This window comes from Tinamus guttatus, unplaced genomic scaffold (genome assembly GCF_059628265.1).
Source record: "Tinamus guttatus ecotype Peru unplaced genomic scaffold, ASM5962826v1 Tinamus_guttatus_pri_ptg000287l, whole genome shotgun sequence".
NCBI classification, from domain to species: domain Eukaryota; kingdom Metazoa; phylum Chordata; class Aves; order Tinamiformes; family Tinamidae; genus Tinamus; species Tinamus guttatus.
This window is the reverse complement of record NW_028288821.1, coordinates 1647511-1655377: the sequence shown is the minus strand read 5'-3', so window position 1 is coordinate 1655377 and position 7867 is coordinate 1647511. Positions and strand designations below refer to the sequence as shown.

Below are 7867 nucleotides of genomic sequence, written 5' to 3'. Positions count from 1 at the left end.
ATATTGTTGACATTACATGAAAGAAAGTTTTAAGAAGGGTTGTGAAAACAAATAAGCAGATAATTTTGTGACCATTTATAGCACCTTAGAAGTAAAGGGCAGCTGAAGAGATTGAACAAAATAAGTTGTTTGAAGTACAACTGGGTTGTTAAAGCTGAAGTTAAGAGCTGGTGGAAGCTGCACTTAGACCTCAGCAGTGAATAGAAATGGTAGGTAAGGTGAGGAACAGCTACTGAGGCTTTTCAAAATGAAGACGTGCAGGTAAGGACTGCATTGACATAAAATACTGAACTAATAGAGAGACAAAAAGAGGTGAATAACACAGTGAAAATGACAGAGTAAGAAAAATGATCTTTGTAGCAGCATTCTCAATGGGTACGAGCAAGGCAAGGTTACATTTTCCAAGGCTAAAGAAGACATTATTGCAGTAACTGAATTTGAGAAGATGGGAGTTTTATCTGAATGGATAGGTTTAGACATAGTTTAAACACTCAGGACCAGGGAAAGGTCTGAGTCAAAGATGATTACACGCAGGCAGATAATAGGGTAATAGATAACGTGGAGAGCACTTGTGGGAGAAGATTCAACTCTTTTTTAACTATGCTGAACTTAAAATGACATTAGGATTGCCAATTAGCCAATTTTCATCCAGATGGTCCAGGGATTGGAGGCTGGACTATTTGTATGCTGTCTGGGCTGATTACGACCCAGGCACCATATGCCACAATAGAAAAGAATGAGGAACAGGCTCAGAAATACAGAGGTAGCCTAAACATCCCAGATCCCCACCCATACACAAGAGTTAAATGATGTGTGTTACTGCAGAGCTCCACAGTCACCATGTGACTCATATGCCAGGTGACTCAAAGCAGGTATTTCTTACAATTCACATCTTGAGGTGTCTGAGCATGGGGCATTTGTGACTGTGTTCAGCAGAAGGTGAAATCCCACTAAACATTTTTAAGAAAATACTATAGATACAAGTGAAGAGTTTAGTTCAGCAAGTAAAACAATCTGGAGCAAAGCGACATAGCTATGAAGCCTCTGACAGAATTTCTTGTTTGAACTGCAGCTGTTAGTCACATTAGCTGAGAAAAAAACATAGAGGGAACACAGGAAGGGATCCAAGGGCAAAAGGCTGGTTAATATCTACTGGAAATTGGAAGTTATGTCAAAGATGTGTTTGTAGATTGGTTAAAAATGCAACGGAAAAAGGGAGAGGACAGAGTCGTGAAACCAAGGGAGGAGAGTATTTCAGCTGACAGATTAAGGTGGAAGAATCCACCCAGGGATTAAAGGTCATACAAACAAGAGGTTGCTTTAGACTTTGTCTTTTCAGAGAAATGTTAGGGACTTATGTTGGAAAATCAAAACTTACGGCAAGAAATTTTGAAGAGAAATTTTGGGAAACACTCTCAAAGACCTTAGAGATGAACAGTCAGAAATGTGTAAGGCCAAAACAAAACAAAAAAAAAATTCTTCATAAAACTTCAAAATATGATCTGAACGAATCCTCAAATGAATGATCACATAAGATGCACACTCACACACAGGTATGTACATACACACATATAGTACCCAACACATTGATTAACCGCGTACAGTTGGTAATGCCATAATGGAGTCTCTCCACTCGGTCACTATATATCTGCACCGAGGCTGCAGTTTTCAGCCACAGAGCTGTGCTTCAAAACTGTACACACGAATTTTCTAGCTAATCGTGCCTGAAAGGATGCTGTCTGAAGAAGAAGAGCACCAGCAGAGAAGGCAAGATCATCTACATGAGGGAGGTGAACTAGTTTGTCATCTCCTTTCGCTTACTGCTTGTTTCTGCTATTTATTACTGTAAAGCACACAATTCTGTGTTTATTGTAGAAAAATATTATTTACGCCAGAAACAAATTTTCCATCATAATAGGCACCAGTCCAATTCCCTTGTGGGTTTTTTGCTTTTGTTTTTCTGAAGTTTCTGGAATTCCAGATGTAAATTGTTGACATTAAAGGAGACACCAAAACTAATGAATAAAATTAATTTTAAAAGGTTGGTCTTGTGACTCCTTCTGAAAGTACATCTTGTCTGGAACAAAGGCATGGCTCACCTCAAAATGTTGTTAGCGTTAGATCTCCAGATGGTTGATTACTTTGTTCATAGAAAGCAAGTGACCAGCAAAATTATACTGAAGAAAGATGTTTAGGGGAGACACAGAAAATAGCAACGATGCTTGCAAATTGGTAGATGCTGATTTCCCTTCCAAATGAGCCCTGAGATAACCTTGGTGATTATGGTGAGGTGCGTACTACTGGGGCAATGGGATTTGGGTTCTTCTGAACACCAAGACCGTAATCACTGGGCTCATGGAGGGGCCCAGCGTGCTTCTCCAGGGGTTTGGGGTTTGTTTTTAACCTGCTGCTCTGTTCCTGAGAGCAGGGAGATGCTTGGCATGTCACCTGCACTACTGGGGACGTGTTATTTTACAGCTCTTTCCATGGCAGTCCTTTCCCTGCCGGGATGATGGCACATGGGCCTCTTGTGGCGGAAGGTGCCCAGGTGGCCGCCTCGCCCTCTAGCGATACAATGAGACAGGCTTTAAATCTCTTTATTCTTTGATCTCAGAGTAATAATCCTCATGTAAGGCCATGACAAAGTGTTTTAATTATTGATACGTTTAGTTTCCATTTGCACTTGGGAGCAACGCAGAGGGCTGGTGCGTGTGGCTCCTGCCATGTGAGGTGGCCACCACGGGCTCATCCTGTGCCATGGTGCCTTGCAGCACAGCCACCTGCCAGTGCTTGGAAAAAAAGCCCTGCAGCCAAGGACATGATTTTTTAGAAGTCAAACGGGCTTTACGTGTCCTTATGTGGCCCACAGCGTTTTTACGAGTCCCCCGCACCCTAAGTGGCTGGAAATGCCGCCTGCCTCCCCACGGAGGTTTGGTCTGCGCTGGGGATGGAGGCAGTGAGTTTCAGGGGTCACTTTGGATCGGTCGGCGCTGCGGGGAGGGCGCAGCCCCGCGGGCCGCCCCGATGTCTCCTCACGGCCGCGCCCATCCCGCGGGCGCCGCCTCCCAGCTCAGCGCGGCACTGCGCGCGCCTGCGCACAACGGCCGCCCCGGCGAGGGCCGCGCCGCGGACTACAGCTCCCGGCAGCCCCCGCGGCCGCACTACACTTCCCGGCAGGCGCGGCGGCCGCGGCGCTCCCAGCGGCCCGCGGGCGGGGCGCGGGGCGCGGGGAGCGGCGCGGAGCAGCGGGGCCGGCGGCGCGGCCGCCTCGCGGTGAGTGGCTCTGCGGCGGGGCCCGCTCCGCCCGGAGCGCCCTCCCTTTCCCCGGCCTCCCCGCCGTTCCCTCTGTTGCCCCAGGCCGGGCTCTGCACCCCCGCTGGGCGCCGCGGGTGCGGCCCGGGGCCCCGGCCCGGCTGCGGGGGCCCTGCCGCCTCGGGCGGTTCCTGGCGGCCCTTGGCAGCGGGTAGGGCCTCGGGCAGCGGCCGCGTGCGGAGGTGCCGCTGCGGGGAGCGGCTGCCGGGGCCCCCGTGCCCGCTGTGACGGGGACGCAGCCGCCCTTTCCCCTTGGAGCAGAGCGGGACAGTTGAAGTCGCGCGGATGCTGGAGAGGGTATTGCGGTTCGCCTGTAGCTCAACCTGTCGCGACAGCCGCTGACTCAACCTGTGCCTCTTTCCAGAGTACCTTGGCCTAGCGCGTTTACTCGCTCTTGGGTGGTGCGGTGCCCGTCCTGCCGGGAGCTGCGCGTGTTTGTCACTAACCAGGCGTGCAGGGCTGGGGTCTTACGGTTGAGAGGTGTCAGCACAAAACCAGAACCGCTGTCCTGCTAGAGTTTCTTTTTTTAATATTAATTTGTGGTCTAAGTGGTTAGCTTTCAGTTATTTAAAAAGCTGTAAAGCATAGGAAGCATTAATACACAGAGCTTTTCTGGTTGCACGTAGCCTCGGCATGCGGCAGAGTCACGAGCGGTGAGATGAAGATGTGTTTCCAATAAAATGCAGACTTTTCTTTCTGCGATGTTTATCTTCTATGGTTGTGTGGAAGGAAACTGCTAAAAGAAGCTGTTGACGAGACAAGCTGCTGACGAGACAAGCTGCAGCATCATTAAGGCCCAACAAACTCTAGTGCTAATAGTCTTGGTATGTTTTGTTGCAATATTAACTAGTAATAGTTACTTTAACATGCAGGTTCAGCATTAGGAGAGGAAACTGTAAATCTTTAATTCTGTGTGTGTGTTTTTAAAGGAGAATACATCCTAACAACTTGGACTGTGTGAACTTGAAGCTTCTGTTCATGCTTAATTTTTGCTGACTTGCCCTCATTTCATATTAAAATCAAACTTGAGTATATTTTGGAAAAGAAAATAAATGCTAATATTCTTTGGGAATGTTTGAGAGAATAAATGCTTAACAGCAGACAGTAAGATGTTCAAATATGTATGGTAAATGTAGGAATGGCTACGAGTCTGTATAGAATTTACATATTAGAAAAAGAATAAAAGCCCTGATCTTGAGCTTTCAGGGGAGAATATTCTTCAGCTCCCTTCTTACCTTAACCTTCCTGCTACTCAAAAGAGAGGGTGCGCAAAGGTATCGTGCTGCCCCAGGAATGACCTGGGCAGGATAGTCCTGGCTGCGCCGTTCTTGGGGTCTTGGGGTATTTTCTTCACTGTAGCTTGTGTTATTCAATTCAGTGTTTGTTCAGAGAAGGAATGCTGGTACAGGGGTTGGAAACTAAACATAGCACATGAAAAAGAATGAGTCCAATACATCAATTTTATATGTTATCAAAGGAAAGTCGGAGAGAAGTCTAAAAAAGGGATGTCACCTTAGCCATGACAATGTAGTTTTTTAATACAATGCATAACAGATATAATTTCCATTTCTCCTGTGCAATCATCAGTTGTATCTTTAGTAATAGAACTATAGTGGCCTAAGGGGTTATCTTTCAAGAAGAGTGAGCAGAGAGCAGCTGAAGGCTTTCTTAATAGAAAACTTTGAAGCTGTATTTGCTATCCCATAGGCATTCTTGTCAGCTACATCAGCTTTTGACAGTGTGGGAGGTACACGCTCCCTGCAGGGGATGCAAAGTAGGGAAAATAGTCCGGAGGGATTAAAATGTAATGGATCAGCTTGCAGGAATTGGCGTCCTATCGGTATATTGCTGATTCTGCAGGTAACCTGCCAAAGGAGTTCCAAAAACACTTGCCTTTTCCCTGCCACCTAATCTAGCTAGGCACTCTGTATTTGCTGTAGAGGCTCATATGTGAAATAAGACCTACTGCTTGTTCTGATTCCCTCATGTGGTTGTAACTGCTCCTTTAGACTTCTCAGAGTTATCAAATAAATCAAAGAGTTAGAAAAAAAAAACATAATAATGGCAGAAGAAAGATATTGTACATAGGACAAATACAGGAAAACTAATGGGTACAAGTGGGCAGAAAGTGCTGATTTGTTTTAAAATTAGAGTGGGAGCATCTATTAATTTCTATGGGAGAATTAGACAATAAAAGAAAGTCTTTAAATGGAGATGGGAGAAGAAGCAAAGAAATGACCTTCAAAGTGGACTGAAGAAGTTTTTATTTATTTTTTTTTTCTTCTTCAATTATTATTAATTTAATATCTGACTTCCAGTGCAGGCTGCAAGATGATTTGTTTTAACAAAGATGTCCTGGAGTGTGGATGTTTGAGTCTGAGAGGATTTAGTAGTGCTGAGAAACATTTGGCAAACTTTCTGGTTTCAGCTGTGTGGTTCCATTCCCAGAACTTCATTATTGAGTTTCATCTATGTCTTCAAAACTACCTGCTCTGATGATGCCCCTGGAACAGGAGCGGCCTGCCAGCTGATGCCCTCCTAGCTTGTTTGCTGCATGAGCAGTAAGTCGACTGTTGTGCATAGTTGTTTATATGCACCTGTTGTTCATGAGGAGTTGTTTGGGGCAATGACTTGCCCTTCTAAATATGGGCTATATTTGGGAACTAGAAAGTGTTTTTTAGGTCTCCAACAAATACAGCATTCCCATGTTGGTTTGAAGGTTTGCCATTCGCAGCCTAGCAGAGACCTGGCAGGTAGGGATGACTCAGTCCAGTTCTCTCAAATTCAGCCGTCTGTGGGAGAAATTGCTTCTAGCAAACAAGTAGCTCTAGATGGCTTTTTTTTTTTTTTTCCTCTCTCCTCCAAGTAGTACTCTTCTTTAGAATGCAGCTCTGTCTTTATTGTTCATTACTGGTGAGCTGGATAAATTGACTTAAAGTTCAGTGCAGCATGGCAAATACTAGTTCTATTTTTATATATTCTATGCACATAGTATCCTGCTGTGGGTTATAATGCTGACATGATTTTTGTTCTATTACGGCTTGAGTTGAGAAGGCTTTTATGACTTGAAAACCTGAGAGCTTTCAAGTTGTCTTCTTCCCCAGACAATGTGGGTAAGGAGGTCCACGCAGGTAGGGGAACACGATTCGGACACGAAGGGGAGAAGAACCATCAGTGGCATAATCAAGTCCAGAATCAATAGAAACGTGAGCTTCTACTTGGGGGAATGCAGAAGCAGCAGAATTTATTACTGAGAGGTTGCACTTGAAAGGTTTTTGTGTCTCTATAACTGATGGTAAAGTAGGAACAGGAGATCATATGGTCTAGTAATCTGTATTGACTCCAAAGATACAGTTTATAAAAAGTGTAGGTAGAAGCCTATGATTTGATCTGCAGCAACAAATCCCCTTTGTACATCATGGGTGTAATTTGTCCTTGAACTCTTACAGAAGAGGGAAAAAAAAGAAAAAAGCTCTATTAAGTGATTTGAGCTTCTTCCTGTTCACATGGTGCTTAGATCTCAGACATGTTGATTTTTCCGTGTGTTATATGAACCTTTATTTTTTCTTGCTCCCAATTATGTAACAAGTAAGTGCTGCTGGCCACAAGTAATCATGTGAATGAGCACTGCGCTAAGCCTGTTTTTGATGTCACTACTGCATGACTTTCAAATGTTAAAATCTAATTTTTTAAGTTAACTAAATGTCAGTTGTTTGTAGATTGTGAGCAAATTATGATGTAAACATTGAGTTTTTGTTATAAATAACAATCTAGATTGGCATCTTTCAGTGTTGCAGGGAGCCTCTCTCTTCTCCCCCTTCCCCCTGGGGACATACATACACCTGATGCCTATTTTGATATTGCAGTACTCTGCTTTACATTATATACTTATCTTTCTTGACTTTTTTTAAGCTTTGAAGATTTCTGCTACCCTGTCTTTCAGTTGTCAAATGCAGTTTCTCTATGCTAAAACACAGAGAAACTCGTCACATAAAAGATATGTTTATTTCTGCAGAGCTGTTTGGCTGGTGAGGGCCCTCTGATCTCCCTGTGCGTGCTCTCGGCTGACTGGCACTGATCGGTTTGGGGTGGTTGATGCCTGCAAAACCGCCTTCGTTGCTTGTGAAATAGAGCTTCCTTGTGACTTACTTGGTATCCCTGTGTATTTTTATCTCTAGTTCTAAAATTTATTAATCTTTAATGACATGAATGACTATTGTTGACTTCATTAGATTAGACAGTAGTGCTAGAGATGCTTATTGCAGTGACTACCTGGCATCTTAGTTGCTGTTGCTAGCATGACCCTTTAGGACTGTTGCTTTATTTATTTTTTTCAGGATTTATGTTCCCTTCCTGCCCTCTTCCTCCCTAGCCCCGCCCCCCCCCAAACTTTGACTTTCATATTCCTAGGGTTATTCTGCATATTATTTCTGAAAACCTATGTATTGTTTTCTGTTCTATGTAGTTATAGGGCTGACTTTTTCTTTTTTAAGGACTTTGACCTTATTTTATGCTTTTAACTTTATTGAGGAAACACAAGGCAGTGTTTTTATAC

At 44.2% G+C, this 7867-nt stretch overlaps 1 protein-coding gene across 2 annotated transcripts in view; it reads left to right on the top strand.

Moving 5' to 3' along the window:
* Positions 1-3251: 3251 nt before the first annotated feature.
* Positions 3252-7867, top strand: part of MTM1 (myotubularin 1) — a 32383-nt gene continuing 27767 nt past the window's right edge. For both annotated transcript variants that reach the window (XM_088527444.1, XM_088527443.1), the window contains exon 1: positions 3252-3273. The gene's annotated coding sequence lies outside the window, so the exon portion shown is untranslated. The remainder of the gene's footprint in view (positions 3274-7867) is intronic.